The 24,838-nt window shown below is 42.5% G+C and overlaps 1 protein-coding gene across 4 annotated transcripts in view; it reads left to right on the top strand.

Annotated features, from left to right (window-relative positions):
- The window catches only part of Luzp1 (leucine zipper protein 1), an 85,314-nt gene that overhangs the window by 40,372 nt on the left and 20,104 nt on the right, over positions 1-24,838 (top strand). For all 4 annotated transcript variants that reach the window (XM_063235731.1, XM_063235729.1, XM_005004312.4 and 1 more), the window contains exon 2: positions 20,055-20,156. The gene's annotated coding sequence lies outside the window, so the exon portion shown is untranslated. The remainder of the gene's footprint in view (positions 1-20,054; positions 20,157-24,838) is intronic.

Below are 24,838 nucleotides of genomic sequence, written 5' to 3'. Positions count from 1 at the left end.
GTAGTAGACAATAAAAATTCACTTTGCTTTTCCAAGGGAGGAGTTTGAAACAATCAGTAATAGCAAATGTACTCCATCTGCAGATGGTCAAACTGAATCCTTAAGTAAAAGCATCATAGCTGCTGATGCAATGGCACTTCCCTGGAATTTTGACAGCTCAGGAGGCCGAGACAGGAGGAGCAAACATTTGAGGCCAATCTGGGCAACTTAGCAAGACCCTACTTCAAAAAGGAGGTTGGGGGATGTTCATTCTGAAGACCCAAATCTCCAGTACGTCAAATGAACGAGACACAAAATAGAGCACCCTATCTCCACCCCCTGCAAATCATGCCTAATATTTCGGTGGATAAACTGGAAAGTGTGCACTGAGTCCCCATCTTTAATTTTAATGGTACAACCGTTCCTGTCTCCTGGGAAGACTGCCAGCTAAGAGGCCTCTCAGCTAGGACCGTGTCTGGGCCAAGCTTAGAACTTTTGTACTTTGCTGCTTTTGGTATTGTTATGTCTTCCATTGAGGTTGGACCTTTTAGGGTTAAGAAGGGCCTTAGAGTGAGAGGAAATACAACCTTTCACTTTACTATCAAAGAAACTAAGATTCAGAGAAGTGAAATTATTTTCCTCCACGCCTGGATACTAGAATGTGAAGTCAGGTGATACAGTTTCCTTCAGTGGGGTCGTCTGATTTTGTCATTTTAAAAAATGTGTCCCCTTCTGCTTATCCTTCTGTTTAAAGGTTTCTGTAGCTTTCCAACCTAGCAGTTGGTTGTTTTTGACCTTACCTGTGTAGTAACTGGGAGAACCCATTAATTTGTGAGGGTTAATTTATATCTTACTTCTTAGTAAACATTATGTATTATTTAAGAGAAAAGCTCATGAAATAAGGCATACTGAATAATAGTAATTGGTCCGGGGTTATGTTACAAAACAGTAGAAAAGGGGAGGTCACACAGGCTTGGTACCATATACCACATTGACTTTCCTGGCTTGCTAATCATGTACTTTATATATGTATATTTTTTTGTTCTCTTTTTTTTGTCATTTGACCACATTACCCACCTCCCCCCAATAAATTGTAAGAGCTATGGTTGGGTATAAGATTTCTGAGTTAGGAATCTGGACATGTGGGTTCAATTTCATTTCAAGACTAGTTTCTTCCACTTTAAAAAAAAAGAAAGCCTGAATTGGGTGATCACTGCCCTTTCTAGCTCTGATATTTATTTGGGCAATACTAGGAATTGAACCCAGGGCCTTTGCACTGAGCTGTATCACCAGTCCTTTTCACTTTTTTGAGACAGATTTTAAGTTGCTAAACTTCCTGGGCTGGGCTCAAATTTGGAATCATTCTGCCTCAGCCTCCCAGAGTGCTGGGATTACAGATGTGTACCATCATGTCCCACTTCTAGCTCTAATACTCTGTAATCTCATGAATTCTAAGAGGTTCATTGAAAGATTTCAGTTTGTACTTTGCTTTGTTATATGATGTAGTCTGCATTGGAAATTTACCAATACTCCTTGGGTGGCCTCAGGCTAAAGTTTATTTTTTTCTTTCAGAAGAAATGTTTCTTGAGTATAGATTTTTATGGATAAATCAGGTTTTGTTTTGTTACTTGAAAAAAGATGGTAAAAGTTTAAAAACAGCAAGAGAAGTCAACTTGGAACTTGGGTCTGTAGGAAATAAAATGACGTGTATCCCAAGTGTGACTGTTCTGGAATAGCAAATGCCTCGTGTGTTTGTAGTGTAGCACAGTGTTGTGGTATTTTTCTGATGTTATTGCAAAGAACAAGGAAGTCCAAAGTCCATAGTTGTTGCTTTGGGAAGAGGAATGCTGGCTTATTGCTGGGCCTGGGAGCTGAGGGAGCTCCTGAGGACAGTGTTCCAGCTTCTTTCACAGCCCTTCTTAGTGGGAGGATTTGAGCCCCTCTCTCTGCTTTGTATGACTGGGAAATCTGCATTTCAAGCTTAACTTGTTTGGTTTGAATTATGGGAGTTTCTTTCTTTCTTTCTTTCTTTTTTTTTTTTTTTAAATGTCACTTCAGCCCCAGGATAGCCAAAGGTTCTTCTAAGGTATTCAGAGCAATTGGTCATGAGTGTCTTTCTGCTCTGGAGCAGGCATCATGGGTGTTGGAGGGTGAAAAAGCATTGCCCCCTCTGTACTGAACATCATTTGCCAGTAAGGCTGTGTTCTCTGTGGGTGGGGCTCTTTCCATTCCGGCCTGAATGAAAAGCATTTAGCTGACTTCCTGATCATGCCCTATCTTGTCCTCCTCCTCCTCCTCCTCCTTTTTTTTTTTTTTTTGCCCCATTATTCTTTGTTGCACCATAGCTCTTCCAGTTGTGGTGCCATAGTTTATTTATTGGAAGAGATACTTTTAAGTGTATGAGTTGGGGGAGCGTTTCAGGTCTCCTGCTTTGTTCACAAGGCAGTTTTAGAATGAGGAGTGAGGAAGAGAGGCAAGGTTAGAGACCTGGATTCACTATGACACAGTGGTACACTGGATGAAGTATGTGAACAGAACTTTGAGTTGCTGACATGGCAGAAATACTTGACTGCTCCTGTTTTGATAACTAGGTTATTTTTAGTTTGCAAAAAAGAGTAGTTTCATCAGTGTGCTGGAATCTTGCAGTGATGTTTGTAAACTAATCGGCTTAGGCTGTGCCAGGAAAGTGTCAGGTGGCATGCTCATTTATTCCTTGTAGTACTGCCTGGTTTAACTCCTGTGATTCTGTGGCAGGGAGGGAAGGCTTCAGGGCATTGTTGGTGGGGAGTAAGGTTAAAGGCGGTGAGCCACTGCTGGTTGGGACACTGGCTTGAGGAAGAAGAACTGGCATGTCTGGCCCTGCTGTAATGCATTCATTCGGGCTGCAGATGTCAGCTGTAGATACAACATGGTCCTTGAAACCAGCCTGCACTTGAGTCACTCCAAGCATGACTTTGGGTGAAACTGCCTTAGAACCTGATTTTTTTGTTTTTCTCATTAACTTGACATTTGCTCTCCATCTTTTGGTTCTTGTTCTGGGTATTTTGATTGCCATAAGTGGTTTTTGTTTTTGTTGTTTTTGAGACAGGGTCTCTTACTCTAATTCAGGGTGGCCTATCACACTATAGCCCAGGCTGGCCTTGAACTTGTGGTGATATTCCTGCCTCAGCTTCTGAGTCCTGAGATTACTGCCAAGTGCCAAAGTGGTTTTTAATGGATTTTTAGCTGTTGCCATTCATGCAATACAGCTTTACTGAGTGCCCACTTAGATGTGTACCTGGTGCCTTTTTAAGGGTTGTGCTCTGTTGTGTTTGTTTTTTAGAGATTGTAAATTTTATATAAGTCATTCTGCTTGAAGGATATCAATTTATCATGTTTTAATTTTTTAATTTACTTGAGATTATATAAATTATGAGGTCAGTAAAACATAATTGGTTATCTGGTTTTGATTTGGGTATTGTATGGGAGGGATATGTAAATTAATGAAGTTGTAACCTCAGAGAATTTAGAATGGCATGAAGAAAGCAATACTAAAAGGGAAAGAAATACACAGTAAGTCTGCTGTGCATAACTAAATGTGTCACTGTTGTCGGGGGGGGGGGGCTTGGTCTGTAGGTTACAGTTTCCTGCTGGATCATGTTTTTCTCTGGTTTCCTTAGCTTATATACAAAGATGTACATAATAATTGTGGCTTTTTGGCCTCTTGGGGATTTTTTTTTCCTGCTTTGCTCTTATTTTTTGCTTAAAATATAAAAATAATCTAACTGATTCACATGTGGATAAGAAAAACTTAGGAGACAGCTCGGTAAAGCTGTAGCAGCAAATGGACTGATCCGCTTCATCTGGGAATGGAGGTGATGATCCTTTTTCTACCTCTTCCGGGCATTGAGGAAAGAGGATACATGTGAAAGCTTGTCTTTAACTGTTAATCAGCTTGCTTTAGGCCAGCACATAATTTACAGTTTGAGCCTTAATTTCCTCACCTATAAAGTTGAATTGATAATACCACCTCAAAATATTGTTACGAGAATTGAGAATATGTGTGAAAAAGTACTGTAAACTCTGAAATAATGTATAAGCGTTAGATAATACGAGGCATAGTATTCGTTTTGAGACAAGGTCTTGCTGTGTTGGCGAGGTTAACAGTGAATGGTGAATCCCAATGCCCAAGAGATTCTTAGTAGGAAGTATATTATTCGGGGAATAAGAGGCATGAACTTTTGAGGCCTCGGCAGGATGTCTTCTAGAGATTCTTAATTTCACATGGTTCTGGACATTCTAGAATCTGAACTTCCTTTACTTGTCATTAATAAGGAAAATAATATTATTTTGTTATTTAAAAGTGCCACTGCGGAAGGAAGATGAATTACTGTTTTTCGTGCTGCCTAAGTATAGACACTCATAATTTTCAGCAGTTCAGTCATTAAACATTTACTGATGTGCCAAGATTCATACATGTGTGTGCATTGTTGAGAGATGAAATGGCATAATCCTGGCTTTTTGGGAGCATAATAAGGTTTGGTGTGAAAGATAAACAAGCAGATGTTCATAATGCAGAATGAGAATTGCTCCTCTGGAAAACCTAGGGTCTAGGAGAGGGCCTATTTCTACACAATTCCTGCCCCGGCCTCTCTAGACATAGAAACTGTAAGAAGGCCCAGCATGGTGGTACATGCCTATAATGCCAGCACTCTTGACAGGCTGAGGCAAGAGGGTCACCAGTTCAAGACTAGCTGTGGCAGTTTAGTGATAGGAAGACCCTGTCTTAAAAATAGAGCTGGAGATGTCACTCAGTGTGAAAGCCCTTGTTTAATGCCCCAGCGCCACACAAATCTAAACAAACAAACAAATGTAAGAGCTCCTAATGAGGGCTAGAGAAACGGAGGGTTTGCCTCAGGTCACATCCATAGCCACTTCATTGTGAGACTGGGACTAAGAGCTGAGTTTTCCTACTTCAACTGCGTTCGTTCTTGGTTGCGTCACCACTGATTGTGTCCTGTTTGTTCTGCAGCTATACCTTTTCAGTAGGTTCCTTTCTCCCCACTCTGCCCTGCCATCTTTTCAGCTTCTGTTTTTATTACCTTTGTTCCTGTCTCACACTAGAAGACCCAGGAGTCTTAAGTTTGAGCTTGCTGAAGGAGAAGAATGGTTTTAGCTTTGGCTACACATGAGTTGCTAATAGAACTTTTACAGAATACCTAAGATTCTAAGGTTCTGATTTTTATTTACTCCTGTATGGCGCTTTGCTCATGAATTGTGTGTGTCTATAGTAAAACATGGCAATAACTCAGTAAGCTTTCTTTTTTGTCTTCGATATTTGAGATTTTATTGGTTGTGTTGAGAATTGGTACAGACATTTCACTCTCTACACAGCTCTTAACACATGTACCAAAAAGTCTGAAAAGCTGTGTATTGTGTCTTCTTCAGCTATTTCAATGAGTTTCCAGCTTCAAACTTGGAGGCAGATTTTCAGTAAGAGGATTAAGTACCGGTAGCTTCAAATGTTGAGAAAGTGTCACTTATGTCCCACTGATTCACAGTTTCGTGTCATACATACCACATACTGAAATTTTCGACTTTTCACAGCATGTTAACAAACTTAGGCAAACAGGACTACCGTGACCAAAGATGTTACGAAATGCACACGATTCTAACAGGGCAACAATCAGGAAGTAGTTTTCTTTCTTTTTTTATCGGTACCAGTGATCGAACTCAGGACCATGCACTTCCAAGGCAAGCGCTTACGCTTCTGAGCTAAATCTCCAGCCCCCGGAAGTAGTTTTCTTTAGGAAACAATTCTACTAAAAACAACATGGGAATAGAAGTCATTTAAAATATCCAAGACATACTAAATGCGTGACTGTGATTCCAAATTACCGTTTAGTGTGCTTTGTATTTTGGGACGTAGAGCTAACCCCCAACTGTGGAATGTGAAGCCGACACCCAAGACAGTCAAAGCCTGCCATAATTCAGTATGCCACTATTTTCTGGTTGTACCAAAAATAAAAATCCAGTGAATGATTTCACCTCTAAAAAAGAAATCATTCACACTTAAAAAGTGTGATGAATGTGGGATTTCCTCCTTGTAAAAAATGTTTCTAGAGCCACTAGGAAAGTTGCATTTGCAAAATAGTTGATAAAAATATTCTTTTGGATTGTACAAGAAGGGAGCCAGGGACCACTGAGAAGACTGTGTGTGGTTCATCCTACTCGGCTTCTTGCTCTTCTGCGTCATCAGAGGCTGCACCCTCCTCTTTTTGTTTCCATTTTCCCTTTGCTTCCATTTTTCCTTTTGCTTGCACTTTTTTGTCCAAAAATGTATCCTTTCCCTTACCCCTGCCTCTTTTGGCTTCGTTTCCACTTTTGCAGGAGCAGGTGTAGCAGACAATCTCGCTGATCTCCTCTTGGGCTCCATTTTCACCGCCCCTTGAGCTGTCGAGCAAATCTTCCTGGGTCCTGGGTCCTGGGTCTGGGTGGGGGCTGTGCAGAAGCTGCCCGGCCGCTGCCACCCCTCCCAACGCCAGAGCTCTCAATAAGCTTTTAAATAGGTGCAGCTGTATAAAATCCATCAAGATAGCACTGCAGAGGAAGACACAGGACATTCTTGGAACTCCAGAAGCTCCCTCATGCCTCTTCTGCATCAGTACTACCCAACCCCTGTAAACACATGCACACAGTCATGTACTCGGCCGGGAACTGAACCCAGGGCTGCAGCCACTTCTCAGGTACATCCTTGGCCCTTAACCTATTTTTACTGACTAGTTTTGTCTATTCGTGAATTTCATGCAGCTAGAATCAGTGTGCACTTTCTTTGGTTCTGGCATTTTTCCCCAGCGTCATATTGGATGTTCATCTGTGTAGCAGTAGGTAGCAGCTCTGTGTGGATATACCAAAAAAGTACTTTTTCCACTATTGAAGGCTGCTTGGAGTCTTACCAGTTACAGTGATAGGAGAAAACAACTATGAACATTTTTATTCTCATATATGTCTTTCGGTGGGGATATACACTCATTTCTCTGTACCAAGGAATTGTATTGTTCAGCTTCATAGATATCACCAAGCAGTAGGAAGTTAATACATGAATCTGCATATATCTAATTTCATTTGTTTTATTTATTTAGAGTAAGTTTCACACTGGCTGTGAAATCTATCTATTTATCTTCTATCTATCTATCCATCCCAGGCTGGCCTTGAACTTACAGCAATCCTCCTGCCTCATCCTCCCAAGTGCTAGGTTTACATATATTTATTTAATAGAGACATTTTACATTTGCTTCACCTATTTCTTTTTTCCTTTCCTTTTCCTCCTCATTACTAGGGATCAAAATCAGTACCTTCACTCTTAAGCTATAACCCTAGCCTTTTGAAAATTTTTTTTATTTTAAGATAGTCACTTTTTAAGTCACTAAATTTCCTAGGCTGGACTCAAATTTTTGACCTCAGCCTTCCGGAGTGCTGAGATTACAGGCATGTGTCACCACACCTGGGTGATCCTTTTTTTTTAATTTGTACTGGGGATTGAACTCACAACCGCCTGCTTGCAAGGCAGGTGCTTATGCCGCTGAGCTAAATCCGCAGCCCTGACCTGAGTCATTCTTTTTATTTTTTTTGGTCTTTTTTCATTTTTATCGGTACCGGGGATCGAACTCACGACCGCCTGCTTGCAAGGCAGGTGCTTATGCCGCTGAGCTAAACCCCCAGCCCCGAGTCATTCTTTTTAAATTGATTAGTGTGAGGGTTATTTATGTGAGAACAAATACAGCCCTTGCCAGACCTAATATGAGATACTGAACGTTCAGTTCAATTTTCCTTCCTGGTTAAGTTTTTTCTTCTTATTCCTGTCAGTTTATAAGACAATGCCAGAAGAGGAGCCCAATTTCAAGTACAGCTTCTACCAGTGAGTTCTTGGGAGTGTGTCTGAAATTGGGGATAGGTATGTGCTTTGTTGCATGGATCCAGTGAATCAGGGCAGGCTCTTTGGTGATCCTGGGCAGCTAGGTTCCTTGTGCTGATGCAGATTCTCCCTTTAATTGTGGATATAATGGCCAGCCAGGGGAATTACACTTGCTGGGTTTCTGGAGACATGTTGGGATAGGCTGGGTTGAGGGTAGTGGGCAAAGTGGCCAGGCACAATGCTTTACTTTGGGGAGGACAATTTGGCTCCTGGTGTACAACTTCCTTTTTCTTTTCTGAAGAATTTTAAAGCAAATCTCAGACATAATGTTATTTTACTACCACATAACTTCAATGTTCATCTTTAAATATGTGTATTTTCCATAATCATAGTGCCATCATCAAATACAACTAACAAATCCTTCCTAATACCTAATTTCTAGTTAATAACCAAATTTCTTATTTAGCTCAGCGGCATAAGCGCCTGCCCGGCAAGTGTGAGGTCATGAGTTCAATCCCTAGTACCGGGGGAAGAAAAAACAAAAAATTTCTTAGTTTCAAAACTATCTTTGCAGTTAGTTTGTTAGAATAAGGGTGCAGCTGGGTGTGGTAGCACACACCCGCAGTCCCAACACTCGGGAGGCCGAGACAGGAGGACTGCCATGAATTGAAGTTCAGCCTGCATTATACAGTGAGACCTTGTCTCAAAAAACCCAAAAAAACAACAAACAAATGAACAAAAAACCCCACCAGGGCGCAGCCAAAGTCGATATATTGTTATTTTTCCTATGTTTTAATCTAAAGTCCTTCATATTCTGCGCTTGCCCTCTCTCCTCTTATGTCATTGACTTGCTGTAGAAATTAGGTCATTTGTCAGATATTGATAAGCTCTCCAAGGTTTCCTGATATCTAGCCAGAGTGGAAAACCCCTGAGATAGCAGTGTATATCTCAGGGCCATTCCTTTTTCTAAAATGAGGGTGTTTTTCTATGCTGCACAGCCCGGACTTGAACTGCTGATTTCAAGCACCCTGCTTGCTTTGGCGTCTTGCGTATCTGTGGCTACATGTGTGTGCTGCCTCACCTGGCAAGGACTCTTCTCATAAGAGAGGATGAGCGTGAGGCTAGGATGTTGTGTAGGTGATTGAAGCCATCCTGACAGAGCAGCTTTTGCAGAAATGGGCTGTGGCAGTGGAAGTGGTAGTGTACCCCAAGGGAGGGTGTGCAGCGGGTTACTGAGTTCCCATTTGTTGCTCTGTTGCTTTTTACTTTTCATGGGAATTTTCTCATTTAGTTGGAACTTCAAAAGTTGATTCTCCAACCTAAGAATTAGACTGTGAAGATAAAAAGTATATGCAACTTCTTTATTATTTTCTTATATAGATCATGAGATTTTTAAATTAGCTGAACAAAATATCCAATTAAGTATTGGAAAATAGGCCATCCACGGCAATCCAGGTACCCGAGACTTAGTAAAACTTTAAGGGATTAAGAAATTAACTTGGTCTTCAGCAGAAGAGAGATGTGTTAGAACACTTACGCCAGCAAGAGAAAGAAGCCGTAATAAAGTTTCTTAGCATAGTGATTCCTCCTAGTTTGTGCCAAGCACCTTAGAGCAATTAGCTGTCTTCTTACTCCATTCTCTTTGCTTGGAGGAGCCAGATTGTCTAAATAGTTTTAACTAATCAGATATAAGTGCTTCACAGTGTCTGTTGGGCAGTGATAATGTTAGGCACCACTGTAGACCGGAGTGGTGTACCAATGCAGGAAACCTGGGGAAGGGCAGCGAGTGGCGTGGCCTTTGAGGCACTGTGGGACAGAGACTGTCAGAGTTAGGATGGTCATGGGCTCTTGGGTTTTCCAAATCCTGCCCCAGTTCTGTGTCTTATTTTAATTAATTACTTAACCCTGTGGATTGAACTCGGGGCCTTGTACATTTAGGCAGGTGCTCTGCTGCTGAGCTATATCCTTATTTTAGCCATTCTACTCAATGAATTCCCATGCACCCAGTTTCAGTATCTATGAATTCGTAATCAGTTGTTTCATCATACTCCTATCCACTTAATCTCATCTTACATTTCTCTCCCTTGCCTGCCTGCAACTTGGATCACAGAATATTTTAAAATTGAAGATTTCATAAGTGAAATTTAACACCTAAAGTGGCCAAAGCTAGACTGGTTTGTGCATCTGTACTATAACAGTATAACTGTGTTTTTCGCATAGGTTACTTCATTTGATCCTTATAGTCTTGTAGTCAAGACACATTATTTCCATTTTACAAATGAGGAACTTCTAGAGAATTAGAATAGTTCTACAAAGCTCACAGAACTAGTAAACCAGAGAAACAATTGGAGTTCAGGATTCCACTGTTTGCCTCGTATGTGTGTGAATGTAGATTGGCTTTGTTTTTTTTTTTTAATGCCAAGGATACTGACTGCAGACTTGTTGGCAAGCATGACTTACTCCAAGAGATGGACACAGTTGGAGCTGCAGGGAGGAAGGCGGGGAAGGAGAAAGCTTGTTTCTTCTGACTGGGGCATCCTTCCATCCTGTCAGATGCAGCTTGGTTAGACCTCCGGCCCCACCCACCCACCCACCCACCTCTCAATTTTTCTTGATACATCTAGACAAAGGGAAAGAGAAGCAAAATAAAAATATGCAGGCTTATTCGGAAATGGCGATGACAAGAAAGTTGAATTTATGCCTGCCTTACGTGCTTAGGCACTTAAAATATATTTTTATGCAGTCTTTAGCAGTCCCCATGAAATTTAGATATAATCCTTCTATTCAGTTAAAAAAATTGTGGGGATTGTGAAGTGTTTGGGTTTTATTTGTTTGTTCATTTGTTTTGAGAGATGGGAGTCTCACATTGAACCCTAGGTGATCTCAAACCTAATTGTGTGCTCAAGTGGTCCTCCTGCCTTAGCCTGTGAGTAGCTGGGCCTATAGGCTTGTGCCTCCATGTCTGGCTGGTCATAAAGTGTAGTCACCAAAACTGCTGTGTGTCTAGATTAGAGTCGGGATGCAGAGCCTCTGACTTTGAAGGCTGTGTGAGCCCTTTCCACAGGAGCATGTTGCCTGGGCAGCCAGCAGGCAGGGTGTCGAGAATGTGGGACACAGAAAGTATTCTATAGAGGCTATAGAGATAACAGTGACCCTTCAAACATAGGTCTTCAAATTAAGTGGAAAAAGCATAAAGCCTTTTTAATTCAGCTTCTACTGCGTACAGCCCAGTCTTTTCCTGATAGCATCAAGGGAAAATGTATAGAAGCCGTTTATTTTCTCCCATTGTGTAAAGGGGATGCGCAAACAAGATCCTCTGTCTGCTTGATGCTCCAGATACTTGGGGATCAGATCAGTCTGAGGAAAGTTACATTCTGAACTGAGTGTGCCCGTAAGGAAGATCTGAAACCTTTGGTTGACTTGGACCTGCTGAGTTTGCAGCTTATTCTGCTGATGGTGCTAGGATGGCGTCTCCACTAAAAAACCAAGACTGCCCCCAGCTCCACCGTGGCCTCTCTATCCCTTTGACTTTCACACAGGCAGACTTTTCTACAAAGCTGTGTGTCCACTTTCTCACTCTCAGTCCACTCTGGTCTTGCTTCTGCCCCTATCATTTCACTGCCATGTGTGGTTTTTTTTTTTTTTTTTTTTTTTTTTTTGGCGGGGGAGTATGTACCAGGAATTGAACTCAAGGCCTTGCACTTGCCAGACAGGTTCTGTGCTGTCACTGCCACTTCATAATTGAAGTTGCTAATGTCCTCCATCAAGCTGAATTCACATTTTCAAGTCTAGTTTTCTCAACCCCGCTGATACTACTGACCACCCTTGAATCCCCTCAGAACATTTCCCCCTTTATCTTGTTTTTCTGTTTCAGTTTGGTTTGGCTTTGATATTTTTGTTTTTTATGTCAGGGTCTCACTACCTAGTTCAGGCTGACCTTGAACTCACTGTGTAGCGCAGGCAGGCCTCTGACTCTGGGCAGTCCTCCTGCCTCAGCCTCCCAAGAGCTGGGATTACAAGGGTGTGCCACCATACCTGGCTCAGAAACATTCCTTCCTTGACTTCAGTGTAACACTGTCCTGTTCTTCTTCTTACTTTGTTGTTTTTGCAGGCTCATTTTCCTTTCTACAGCTATTAAATGTGTAGTCTCCCAGGCCCTCCTCTCTCCTCATAGTAAACATTCTTCCTGGATGACCTCAGTCCACCTCATCTCACTGGTTTTAGTAACCACACCTGTATGGACATAAATTGGATCTCCAGCCCAGATCACTCCTCTGGGCTCGAGATGCATGCATTTATTGTCAGGCAGGCACCATTCTCAAGAGTGGGGATAGAGTGGTGAGCTAGAGGGTGAATGTGGTTATGGGAGAGAGACAAGCAATAGACAAACAGAAAATGTCAGATAGGGCAAAGTGCTAAAGGGAACACACACAACTTGACACATTGATATTGAGAGCTACTTTACTTTGCCTGGTCAAGGTGTTACTGCGGTGGTAAATTTTATGCTGCTCTTGGAATGACCAAACAAGCCAACTGTACAGAGAGAAGGAAGGAACAAGCTAGTGTAAAGGCCCTCAAGCAGAAATACACGTGAAACAGGAAGTGAGGAGGAGAGTGGTGGGAAACAAGGTTAGAAAAGCAGGGAGGGGCCAGATCGTGCGGGGACTCTCGAGCATTGCAGAGGCTGTTTGGAGGATGCAATTTTGATTTGATAGAATTTTTTGGGCATGTAATCTGCTATTTGGAGAAAGGTCTGTTAGGGACAGTTGATAGCAGGGAGGCTTAAGGAGGAGATTCATGGTAGGTGGAGTGAAGAGTCCAATATTTTTGAATCAGTAGGCTAGTAGAGAATGTAGGGTAGAGGGACAGAGCCAAGAAGACTGAGAAGTAGACAGGACTTGCTGATTGATTTGCATGTGGGGTTGAGGGGAAGAAAAATCCAGGATGATTCCAGGAGTTTGTCTTGGATAATTGGGTGAATGGTAGAGCTGTGTCAACTGAGATGGCGGAAGATTTGGCGGAAGATTTGAAGAGGAATGAGTTGGAGGAGAGGATGGTGCAGTGGAAGGCAGGGACATCAAGAATGTAAAAGTAAGTGTAATGCATATGTGAAGACAGGATGTCAGCTGGACATCTAGGTAGAGGTGCCAGGTAGGTTACTAGATGTGCTTCTGGTTTTTGTTATGCTTCCAAAATTTGGAAGTCACTGGAACTGGATGAGATTACTCAGAGAAGGGGGAGTGTCAATAAAGAGGCCTGGGGATTTACCTGAGGAGCAGAGGAGGAGGGGCCAGCGAAGAATGGGCAGATCCACCTGTGGGATGGGAAGAAGACAGGGAAATGTGCTTCTTGGAGCCAAGGAAGAGTGTGTTTCACTGCAGACAGTGGTCATTTTTGGTAAATGCTGTTCAGAGGTTGAATAAGATAGAGATGGAGGACCATAGGATTGGCATTATTGAGGCCTTGGACCTTGATAGACAGTGTCAGAGGAATGTTAGGGATAGAAGGGATAGAGAATGTTAGGGATGGGAGGGAACTGAGAAAGTGAAAGCAATGACGTGATGAGTGTGGACAGCTTTTTAAAGAGACATGGCTGCAAAGAGCAGAAATACTGGGGCTAGAGCAGCTGGAGGTGCAAGAGTATGAAATCGAGAGTTTTCATTGTTGTTTTAACGATGGGAAATTAGGAATTTGCTTCTCAAGTGTGACCTTTGGATCAACTTAGAAATCTGTGGAGATACAAACTCTCAGGCCCTACCTGGGACCCACTGAGTCAAAATTTTAATTTAATGAGATCCCTAGTTGATTTGTTTTTGTTTTTTTTTTTTTTTTTTTTGGTCTTTTTTATTTTTATCGGTACCGGGGATCGAACTCACGACCGCCTGCTTGCAAGGCAGGTGCTTATGCCGCTGAGCTAAATCCCTAGCCCCTATCCCTAGTTGATTTTTTTTTTTTTTTTTGGTCTTTTTCATTTTTATTGGTACCGGGGATCGAACTCACGACCGCCTGCTTGCAAGGCAGGTGCTTATGCCGCTGAGCTAAACCCCCAGCCCCCCCTAGTTGATTTGTATGTAGAGTTTCAGAAGTCTGGTCTAAAGTTGAGTTTCTTAAGCACCCTGTGCTGTAAGACCAGTGAATTCTGTTCTGTAAGAGACCTGTGTGTGGTACTAATGTGTGTTTGGTACATAGCGCATTCCACGAGCACCTGTATCCGTTCACTGCTCTTTATTGGTCTAGACTCTGAGAAGGCCTCACGGATCATGGACTTGGGTGTCGGAGCAATTGTCACCTTCTACACAAATGTCTAAATGTTTACTCTCACTATCTATAGTTATGATGTCAAGTCTGTGAGACCCAGTTACGGTTTATGGACCTTACTCCAGATAGCATGGTGTGTAGCAGTGTGTTTGTGTGCTGATGGAGGCAACAAGAGACTTCTGATGGAGACAGGGAGGGGGAGAGGTGGAGGGAGGATGATGCGTATGAAGATGCCTCGGAATCTGTAATAGAGATGAAGAGTTGTATTTTGTTTACCAGCAGAAACTCACTGTGACTATAGAGAAAGCGGAATATGGCATGGTGTTGGATGTGGAGGTAAGAAGCGGGCCTGAGTGTTGCTTTTTTTTTTTTTGGTACCGGGGTTGAACTCACACTTGCCAGGCAGGCGCTTATGCTGCTGAGCTAAATCCCCAGCCCGTGAATGTTGCTTCTTGGTGACAGTGTTACCATCTGACAGAGGCCAGAGGTGTATCATGAGAGAGGAAAGAAGTGTGAGAAGCGTCATTTTGCAGAGTGGGAAGGTGAGCCTACCAAGGGCAGAACAGCTGCATGCTGGCAGCATCAAGGCGTGTATTTGACATTTGCGGTGATGAATTTAAAATGATGCCGGCTGGTGATCTAGCGCGTGTTTCTCTGTGCACTTAGCTGCGATGGTGTAGTACTGAAGTGGCTCTTGGTTTGCCTCGGAGGCAGGGATATGAAAGGCATCTGCACGGGAATGATGGGGAAGCATGAGTGTGAAAAGGGTAACTCGGTTAAATACTTAACCCGACCCCTCTTTTATGAGATACAGATAATAGTATCTAACACAGTGGTAACGATTTAATTTATTTATGTAAAGTACTTAGCATCAGTGGTGCCTAGTATGTGGTGGGTGCCCAGCGTGTGCCTGTTGTTATTGCTGTTACTGCCATCATCTTTCCTGGGCTATAGAATTGGCCTCCTAGCTCATCTCTTGGCATCTTCCTACTTCTTTTCATCTGTTATACTGAAGCCAAAGTGCTCTTTTTGGAATGTGTCTGTCTTTTGTCTATTTAATACCTAAATGACTTCCTATAGCTCTTTGGATGGAGATCCAGGTCCAGGGTTTGTCCTCCAAGGGCTCGCGTGGCGTGGCTTTCCCTTCCTCTGAGTTCATACTTCTGCTTGTTCTCCATTTGACCACTGAGATAGACTTTTGACTTCTCAAATTCACCGTGCCCACACTTGTACCTAGAATATTCTCATTAGGGTGCCTTCCTGTGGGAGTTAATTTCTACCAAATTGTATTTCATATGATTTATACTGATTCTTTTTTTCTGCTGCAGTAGACTATAAATGTCACAAGGATCAAATCTGTTTGCATTCATTGCTTTATCAGTGCTGACCTTAGGGCTTGATGCTTTATAAGTGGTTGATATTTGGCTGACTGAATGAAAGAATGAACTATTCAGATTACATGGTAGGCTTGTGATGTTTGAGCTGCAGAACAGGGCTGGTTTTCCTGTGACAAGATTTGAGAGACAACTTAGAAGGGTGATGCACTAGAGAGGAGCAGGAAAATTTAGACTAGGAATACCAGGGGGAGAATCCATTTCACCGCTTATCAGCAGTGTGATTTTGAGACTTTTGTTTTCTTTTTCTTTGTAAAATAAACACAGTTAGTTTATCTAATTAGGATCACTATGGAAACTAAAAGATAATGGAAGCTCTTTTGGTTTCTGCTCAGTGCAGTTGTAGTGACTTGCTGTTTAACTACGTTTGCAATACATGCTGTACTACTTACTGCCGCTTGATAACCTTAATTATAGACTCCGAGAAGTTAGATCAGAATATACTTTTGGTTCAACCAGTTTTCTTAAAGCAGATGAATAAGTAACAGTTTTAGAGATGTGTTTCTATTAGGAGCCTCACAAATGGACTAACTGCAAAGAAGCCTACTCAGTTCATTAGAAGAGGAAATGGACAGCTGGGTGATGGTTCCTGGAGTGCCAGTTCTCAAATAAATACATAGATTCACTAATCTCAAGTTACTATTATCAGTTGTTTATTAATAAATGCTTCCCCAAGGTATGAAAGTTCTTAAGTCTTTTTTTCTTGTTCCATTCATGGGTATATTCTTAGTTCTTTGGTAAGGTGAAAAAGAGCCTGATGTACAGAGATGGCTGGATTCTAGTTTTGTGTCTGTCACTAGTTTTCAAGAAGAACCACAAGGTTATAGTTTTCATATCAGGGCTGAGCATGTCTGCCTTCTCATCTTCAAAGGTTATGTGAATAAAAAAAGTTATCCTGGGAGAATTAGAAACAGTCATACAAAAGGCACTATTTTAGCACCCTGCCATTAGGACATACACTGAAATCTCTCTATGATGGCTTCTAAAAAATTCTTTGAGACAAGGTCTCACTGTGTAGCTCAGACTGGCCCTTAAATCTATTATCCTTCTGCCTCCCAAGTGTTGGGATTACAATGAAATTTAATTACATCTTTTAAAAATTTGAGTAATTATGTAACACTGAGATAGTTTGAATTAAGAGGACATGTCTGATACTCACTGTTTTATCCCTTCATTTGGAGCATATTTTCTTTTACTTCACCGAGCTTAGTTCTAATACCTGTGTTTGCTGTTGTTAGGTATTTTCTTGGGGCAGTAGAGAAGCAAGAGCAGAAAAAGGAATAAAGATTTTTATTGTGGCATGAGAAGGCTGCAGAAGAGTGCAAAGTCCCTCCGAGGCAGACAAAGAAGCAGTGGGCTTTTATTAGGTTTGACAGGGGGTGGAGTTTGAAGGGCGGGCAGAGTGACGCACTGACAGCTGATTGGGGGAATGTTGGCGTCCACAAAAAATGAAAGTTCAGTTTCGGCTTGGAAAAAGAGCATGGAAGTCAGCATTGGAGGGACAGGCTGTCGCTCCAGTGCCCATGGCCATGTTGGGCAGGCACCTGGCAATGCTTCATGCCTGCAGAACCTATCACTATTCTGGTGTGATAATTCTGACTTGGTTATATTGGGGTAACCCTCTGCTGATTACCTTTTCCTTTGAGAATGGATTTAATTTTCCTACTTTTAAATATAATTTGGGATGACTGTCCTGCACATTATGAATGTTATCTTCCAGAGGCTGTGGTTTCTATTGATATTTTATTTTAGCAGGCATTTACAATAAAACTTCCAACTCTGTCGCACCATAGGAGGCGTCAGTTCAAATCTTGGTGCATTTCTTTTGTCTTTCAGCTGAGGTTTTTGGATTTTCCTCTGTGCATGTGTAGTTCAAGGTTCACCAAGAGACTTGGGCAGAGTTTGCACACAGAACCTGGGACTCTTCTTTGGTTTTTGTATTTCCTACTTCCCACCATATGTGGCTACTTTAGGCTCTGCCTTCTGGTTCCTCAGGACAGGAAGTGTAAGGGCTTTTTTTTTTTTTTTTTTTTTTTTTTTTTACCGGTACCAGGGATCGAACTTACTACCCCCTGCTTGCAAGGCAGGTGCTTACGCTGCTGAGCTAAATCCCCAGCCCCTATAAGGGCGTTTTTCATTGGAAATTCAGCTGTATTACTCTCAGGCCAGAGCTCCAAAAAATGGAGCCAGTTCTTCCAATTTTCAGCTGCTTTCCAGAAATCTGCCAGCTTTTGTTCACTTCAGATAATTGTGTTTTGTATTTTATCCATTCAGTTTATAGTTATCTCTGGGAGGATTGTAATGGAAACAGAATGTCCTAGCAATGCTTTTATTCATTACATACAGAAGTATTTTGGGTGCACAAGGACTCAACCATTTTCACTTTGTTTGTAGCCTGGGGCAAGTCTCTTCTCTTTTCTGGGACTTACATGGTCTCAGGAAAATGCAGTCGGCAAGGACTCTCTCTCATGGACCCTGCGTGATCTGTAAGGATTCTTGGACATACAGATAAGGTGTGCCACCACTGTCATGACCAGCAGTAACATGCAGCCCTAGAGGGAGATACGGGAGCAAGGTGATGTGGGTGGATCTCTAGGGTAGAAAGTTCTCTAAAGAAGCAGCACTAAAGAGTTTGGTGGTGTTTATTGCTGGCACACTGAGGATGCAAGAAGTAAATGGCATTCAGAAGCTAAGAGAGAAATCACGTGCTACGTGCTTTTACTTCTTAGAAATAAGCAGAGAATGTAGACTGTTAAAAACAAATCAGGATCTCTGGAGTTCCTGTTTACTTGACTTTGGCTGGCATTCCATCCTGTTCTGAAGAGACCCTCCCTGGGCCTTAGTAACTTGGCAACAGATTTGGCAGTGTGTGGTGGGTGCTGCAACTGTAGGTTTGTTGTTTTGTTTTGTTTTTAATTTAAAAGCGGGGTGGTGATCATTGTAAGGGCTATAAAGACTGCAGTGGAGACTGGATTTTTTTTTAAGCAGGGAGAATGCACAAAATTTACTACATGTCTAAGACATCAGGGTTATTCAATTACCAAGACCCAAATTTCTCTAGCAATTTTATAGTTCAGAATTCTTATGTAGGAGAGGTTGTAGGCAGTGTAGAGGAAGGCGTGAGAGGTGTGTGTGTGTGTGTATGTGCGCACGCGCGGGGAGAGGGGGTGCTTGGTGAAGAGGGCAAAGAGACTGACGGTCTAGACAGGACAGCAGGTTTGTGGGCCGACCTGAAGTGGTTTGGATACCAGTCACGTTTACTTTGCTTCAGATGATCTTCAAAGCGGGCAGAGAGAGCTGAAGTTTTTTCTTACCTAAGCCATCCATTAACTGCTGCTCTTGGTATATATATCTTTTTTTTTAAATGCGTCTTTTCGAAATGGCTATTTCTGTTATCAATAATTGTTTTTCTTCAGGTCTTAATTGGCTTGAGGCTTCAGTGACTCCGTTTGCCCTCATCTTTTAAACAATTTGAAAAGCATCTTATTTCTCCATCTCTATCCTTCCAGTTTTCTAGGAGGGCAGAGGCACCGATACGCTGATTCCGTTGTGTGCATGTGTTTTGGGGGTGTGGGAATCAGGTAAAGGGGCCGGCAGTCCTGAAGGCTGTCGGAAGGTGATCTGCAAGGCTGTATGAAGCGGGGTACAGGCAGTCAGGCTGAAAAGAAGATGCTAGAATGTGAGACCACATGGAAAAGCTTTAGGTTACCACTAATTAGAAACCACCTGGCGCTCTTGTCAAGCTCAGGGTCGACAGTAGGGTGTGGTAATCTTCTGTAAAGGGAGCAGTGCTCAGAGTGGCCAGATTGCCCTTTCCAGCTCTTCTGAGGGAGGCTGCTCATTGTAAACCGGAGGAGGGTGCTTGTGCCAACAGGGAAGCTGTTTTTGGGTCTAACGGCTGTGAGTGGTTGAGGTGCTTTGAGGACTGACGTTAGCCAGGTTTACACCCTGACTGTTCACTAAGAAGCTGGAGGCCCTTAGACAAGTCACTGGTCTTCTTGAAAATTAGATGCCTCAGCTATGAGGTAAGGACAGTGTTGTCATCGTGTTATTGTTTCACATAAAACGTGGTGCCCAGAATATGGTAGACAACCTACCGACCTTTGTTATTTTTTTCTTCCAAAATATCTTATTTTTGGTAGAATCCTGGTTTTGCCCCCAAGTAGTTGTGTGACTCACTCTTTCCAAGTTTCAGTTTCTTTCCTTAAAACAAGGGCAATTAAGTGGTTGATTTCTGGGCTGCTGCATGGCTTTCATAGGTATGTGCAGACTACCAGGGAATACACGGCCTGTTACCGAAAGATAGCTTATCCCCGAGTCACTGTCTGTTAGTAAAGGGAAGTGTCTTGCAACCAGAGTCCTCCTCTTCCCTGAGAGTCACGGCCGGCTCCTCTCACTGTCAGGACGGAGGGTCCACTCTTAGGTTTTGTCTTTTCCAGCACTGCACTGTGTGTCAAGTTTTTGGGTCAGCTTAGCCCTGGTAAGACTCATGCTTCACTGTGTCTTCTTTTCTTTTTATACTCCTGCAGGTCAGGAGGCCGCTGCCATTGAAAGATAGTGGCTCTTTCCAAGACAGCAAACACCAGAGGAGCAGCCAGAATTACTGGTGGAAAGCTTAAATTACCTCAATGGTAAGTAAGCTGTACTGTGAAGCCTGGGCATACTAACAGCAGTGATGGGGGGAGGGCGTGTCTTTGAAACGATTTTCCAGGGAAGGGAGGACAGTCAGTGTTTGTTGATGGCCTGTTGTGAACTGGACGCTAAGCTAAATGTCTTTTTTAAGCTTGTTTTCTTCGTTAATCTCCCAACCTGATGAGGGTCAAAATACTTCATGAAGTTGATGACCTTAAGAAGCAGACCCACAACTGCCGTTCATTGAATATTTATTGTATGCCAGGCCCACCCTTATTTAATATTATCTCCCTTAGTGTTTATTCCACCCCTTAAAGTTGCTGCTGTTACCATCACCATAGGACATGGGTTTGGAGAGCTTAAATAACTTCTCCACATTCACACAGGCAGTGAATGATACAACTAGGTTTTAAACCTGGGTTCTTTTCATTACACTATAATATTTCCCTTTTGAAAAACTTCGAGTTAATGACCAACTTTTAAAAACCACAGTAAAACAAACATTAAAGAAGATGTTGATCAACAGACTACTTCCTTTTCCTAGCCTTTTCAGGAATTGGTGTGCCAATACTTGTTTTTCTTAAGGGGCAGGAGGGCATTGGTATTGGGAATTGAACCCAGGGCCTTTGAACTGAGTTTTATCCTCAGACCTTTTTGCTTTTTTCAATTTGGAAAGAGGGCCTCACTGAAAGTTTCCCAGACTGCATTTGAACTTGTTAATCCTCCAGAGAGCTGGGGTTGCCAGCAAGTGCTACCGTGCCTTTGTGTGCCAGTGCCTTCTTCACTGCTGTTGATGAAGGCAGTGGGAAGCTCCGATGAAACAGGTGTGAGAGAGGGGTGAGCCCCAGCGCCGAGGGCCCGAGGGACCTGGTGGTCTTGGTCACCACTGCAGCCGGGTCTGTGGGAAGTAGAGCGATAGGAAGAACAGTAATGAGTCTGGAGAATGGGCGCTGGCTAGAGGGATGACTGGACAGAGGAAAGGGCTTTATTTTTCTCCTTTTTAAGATTTTAGACAGGAGCTGGCTCGATGGCCTAGGCTGCCCTTGAACTTGTGACTGTCCTGCCGCAGGTGAGAGTACAGGCATGCTGTTACCATGCCTGGCTTCGCAGAAGAATCTTAGAGGCTGAGGATTTAGCTCAGTGGCTTAAGCGCTAGCCTGGCAAGCACGAGGTCATGAGTTCGATCCCTGGCAACAAAAAAAAAAAATAAGAATCTTAAAAAGACCTTTGCCTCTCACGTCATTCCCTTTTAGGAAGCAGGGATAGTGAGGAGTAATGGAGAACTCTTCTTGAGAAAGCAGGAAACTTCAAGGCAAATTTGTTTAGGATTCTTGTTTTCCTAGAGCATTTCTCTATTTCAGGTTATGAAATAAATCCTGGTTAGAATTCTGGTTGGATGGAGGACAGCTAGTGTTTGGTCTCTTTTGTATTGGAGCTCAGTACTTTTTAGTATACTTGCTGAAATTTGGAGAAAATATCCATTTTTATCACAAAAACCTATACATAACTATTCGTATTTGAAAATTTATACATGGGGCTGTACACTGATAATAAAAACTGTCCACTATCTATAGGCCTAGTACTTTTTTTTTGAGACAGCGTCATACTATATAATGTAGGCTGGCCTTGAGCTCACGTATGTAGCCTAGGTTAACCTCTAAATCATGGTGATCCTCCTGCCTCAGCCTCCTGAATGCTGATATTATAGGCATGCACCACCACACCCAGCACTAGCATAATTTTTAATGTTCAGTATATAGCATTAAACAAAATAGAAAAAGTCCTTGCCCATAAGAATTGTATTCTAATGGATAAAAGCAGATGAAAATAAATGAATAGCTAGATATAAATAGAGAAATAAGTAAATGACATCCAGGTGATAGGTATTCAACAGAAAAAGCAGGGTAGAATTGAGAGTGATGGAACTAAGGAATTGCTGCCCTATATAAAGTGACCAGGGGAGCCCTCTGATGAGGTCGTATTCTAAGCTAAGATCTAAAACAGACACATCCTGTCAAGGAAATACCTGGGAGAACAGCATCTCCAGCAGCAGAGGCCGCAGGTGTGAAGTCCCTGAGGTCTGAGTGTTGCTGCAGACCCACCGGGAGGGGCAGTAAGCAGTGGGAGAGGAGAGGTAACGGCCCAGGGAGCTGCCTTTGGGGTGCTGTATTCTAAGTGAGGTGTGAGCAGGTGGAGAGTTGAGAGCAGAGGAGCCACGTGATCAGACTTAGGTTTTGAAGGCTTATTCTGGTTGCTGTGGGAATGTACACTGCGGAAGCCATGGCGGGGACCAGGAGACCGGTTCAGAAGCTTTTGCAGTCCTGGGTTTGGAAAGGGGTGTGTCTGTGCGCTTGTGTGCTAGGGGAGCTGCCTGGCCGAGGGTCCTGGTGGTGAGTAGCTAGGAAGCAGTGGGTTTAAGACAAATTCTGATTCTCCTGATAAAGGTGTTAATGTGTCTGGAGTTAACCTCTGGGGTGTGTAGGTTTGAGGGGATCCCTGGAACCTTACCAGTGATCCCTGGTAAAATTTCAAAATTTACTGAGGAAAAGATGAGAACGCAATGATTCATAAGAAGGCAGCTTACATCCGCTATGTTATGCTAACTGGTAATAATTCCTTTTTCCTCTAAGCTTTGCCTTGGTTTTATTTGAACTATAAAATTAGTACAAGTTTATTATACAAATACTGAGAAATAGAGATAAGCAAAATAAAATTACCTTTACTATCCACAGAGAATTAGCATTTATAGCTAGCTATATCTGTGTCTGTCTATGTGTCTGTCTATGGATCAGGGTGTTTCATTTTTGCAAGGTTTCTTAGATATATTGTACAGAATCAAAGTATTTTAAATGATAAAATTAAGTATTTCATGTTTTCCTGTGTGATCCCAACACAAAGAAACTGTTGACCTGGCTTAGGAGCTGGTTGAGCAACTCCATGAACGTATCGTGGCTCCCTGGCTGTGGGGCTCCGTGATCTGGGTCCCTGACTGCCTCCCCTTGTCTCCTGCTGTCGCCCTGCCAGGCCCCTCAGCCGTGCTGGCCTCTCCGCTGTCTTTGAGGTGTGACAGGTAGCACTTGCCCCTCAGGGACTGTCCATCTGTGACTCCCCTGCTGGGCTGCTGTTCTCCCAGGTACTTCCCTGGCTGGATTTCTCACTGGTTTTAGATCTTAGCTTAAAATAGGTCTTTATCTGGAAAAGCTGTTTTTAGTAATGTTCTACTGGCCTATTCTTGGTTATATTTTGTTTAGCAATTTCACCGTCAGCTTTGATGAAGATAGAGAAAAAAGACAAATGTAAGCTAGAGAGTGTACAGAACATGTAATAGATTGAAATAAGAAGTCGAAGTATAGAACATGATAAATAATAATTTAAACTAAAACTTACGGACCAGGTATTTGTCTAAGCACTTGTTTGTGCTTACTGTGACCCTATAAAATAGGAATGGAAATAGAGAAATCAAGTGAATTATACAAGGTCACCCATCTAGGAATTTAGTAAATTCAGGGGTTGAATTTAGCCTGTCCAGCTCCTAAGCCTAAAATAATCTTTAATGCTTGCAACATACTGCCTGCAAAAGAAATATAAATTAAGTCCCCCTATATTTAGATGATTAAAATTAATCAGATGTGACAGTATTCACAATACGAACCTACAAAACCGGTCAGTTTAGCTCATGAAGTGTTGGGCTTTGTTATTAGCTCTGGATGGGTCAGATCATCTTTCACGTCTACCCGCAGTGCTCTGTCAGCCCGCGGCTGTGGTCCTGGTTCAGACCCCTACCTCAGTGTTTGCCTTAACTGTTATAATAGCACCCCAGTCTATCCTATCAAAATGGGCTTTCAGAAGCACAGTTCTGATTGTAGTAGTTTCATGTCTAAAATAGGTTGTAAATTCGCCTCCCAAATCTACTTGAAGGTGTAACAATGTGTGTTTTGGAGATCTATGCAGTAATATTTAATTTTTTTTTCTTTTCACTTGAATTTGTTGGCTACATTTAAGAGATTTCATATAAAAACAGGGCCTGATCACCCCTCTCTTAGCCGTAGTCCTTTTAGGCTCTTGATACTTACTTGTGTTATTGACCTGATCTTTGTGACATTTGTATGTGCAACATTTGTCATAAAAACCTTTCCTAGAATGGGAATAGTGCCCTGATCTGAAGATAGTCCTAGAGGTAGTTTGACCTGTACAGGGTACAATAAAACTACTCCCTCCATTTATTTACCAAACATTTATAAGGTTTCTACATTGCCCTATCACTATTTCCATGCCCAGGATAGAAAAAAGAAACTAACACAACCTCTGCTCACCGGGCTTAGTGTCAGAGCCAGCAGAGGACGACAGATGCGGAAGTAATAACGTGGGCACGGGGAAAGAAAGGTCCACACATCCAGCAGGGCGCGTTCCTGTGGGGAAGCCTGAAGCGTTAGAGAACAGATGAGGGGTAAAGATGTTCAGCCTGAGAGTGGTGCAGGAGAGGCTCTGAGGATGGGAGGAGGGAGACCAGGGAATCGCAGTGTTCCTCAGCCCTTACAGCCTCAGCCTGTGCCATTACTCTGAGATTTCAGAGGCTCCAAGTCTGCCACAGTTATTTTATGTTTTTTGTATACCAGACACTGTTCTGGGTGCTGGGGATACAGCAGTAAAAGTAATTACAAACACAAAAAGCCATGATTCT

This window comes from Cavia porcellus, unplaced genomic scaffold (genome assembly GCF_034190915.1).
Source record: "Cavia porcellus strain 051 isolate PalLab524CR breed Dunkin Hartley unplaced genomic scaffold, mCavPor4.1 scaffold_25, whole genome shotgun sequence".
Classification (NCBI taxonomy): Eukaryota; Metazoa; Chordata; class Mammalia; order Rodentia; family Caviidae; genus Cavia; species Cavia porcellus.
This window is presented reverse-complemented; position numbering and strand designations above follow the sequence as displayed.